Below are 1,357 nucleotides of genomic sequence, written 5' to 3'. Positions count from 1 at the left end.
GTTAGCAGTCAAGTGCTTTAGCCACTATGCTACCAGAGCTCCTTCCTGCTGCATAGACATACCTAATAGTTCAGCCTGTCCACCCATCTATCCACTTGTATACCAGTGTTTGCCTTCACTGACAATGCAGTATTATATGTGCCAAAGGGTTCATCTTTGTTGTCTGTACCTCCCATGTACCTCTCTATGTCTCTGTCTTCCTCAGTGCCACCATATTGATCACTCACATTTGGTACATTGCTCTTCTTTTCACCCAAATCAATACTTATCTCTACCTATCTAACAGTGTTCCCCACCCTACCCTCCCACCCCTGGTACCAACAAAGAAAATTTCCTTCTGTATATAAACCATTCCTTGACTTTTAAAATAATGGACTAATACAATATTTCTCCTTCTGTGATTGACTTACTTCACTTAGCCTAATGTCCTCCAAGTTCATGCACATTATGCAGTGTTTTGCAGATTCTATGTTATTTCTTTAGGGTTGCATAGTATTCCATTGTGTGTTTGTACCATAGTTTGGCTAGACATTCCTCAGTTGATAGACACCTAGGTTTTTTCCAACTTTTGGCTATTGTAAATAGTGTTGTGATGAACATGGATGTGCATATGTCTGTTCTTGTCATGGCTCTCACTTCTTTAGGATATATACCTAGAAATGGAATGGCTGGATCAAATGGTATTTCTATTTCCAACTTTTTAAGGAATTGCCATACTGCTTTCCACAGTGATCGTACCATTATACAGTCCTGCCAGCAATGTAGAAGAGTCCCAATCTCCCCACATCCTTGCTAGCATTTGTTATTTTCTGTCTTGTTGAACTTTGCTACTAGTGCTGGAGCAAGATGATATCTCATTGTTGTTTTTCTCTCTAATAGCTAATAATTGTGAACATTTCTTCATATGTTTGTTGGCTGCCTGAATATCATCCTTGGTGAAGTATCTATTTATGTTTTCTGCCCAATTTTTAGTTGGATTATTTGTCTTTTTATTATTGAGGTGTTGGAGTTTTCTATAAATTTTAGAGATAAATCCCTTGTCATATGGTTCATTGCCAAATATTCTTTCCCAATCTGTAGGTTCTTTTTTGACTCTTTTGAAGAAGTCTTTGGAAGCACATACAAATTTATTTTTTAGAAAGTCTCATTCATCTAGTTTTTCTTCTGCTGTTTGTGCATTTTGAATTATGCTTGATAGTCTATTTATGCCATATATTGTTGTTGTTGTTGTTATGTGCCATCGAGTCAGCCCTGACTCCTAGCGACCCCTCCTTGGGTTTCCGAGGCAGTATCACTACGGAAGTAGGATTGCCCAACCTTCCTTCCGAGGAGTGGCTGGTGGGTTTGAACCGCCAGC

Source organism: Orycteropus afer, unplaced genomic scaffold, assembly GCF_000298275.1.
Source record: "Orycteropus afer afer isolate SDZICR_OR568_19922 unplaced genomic scaffold, OryAfe1.0 scaffold00056, whole genome shotgun sequence".
NCBI classification, from domain to species: Eukaryota; Metazoa; Chordata; class Mammalia; order Tubulidentata; family Orycteropodidae; genus Orycteropus; species Orycteropus afer.
Note: the sequence above shows the minus strand (reverse complement) of the source record.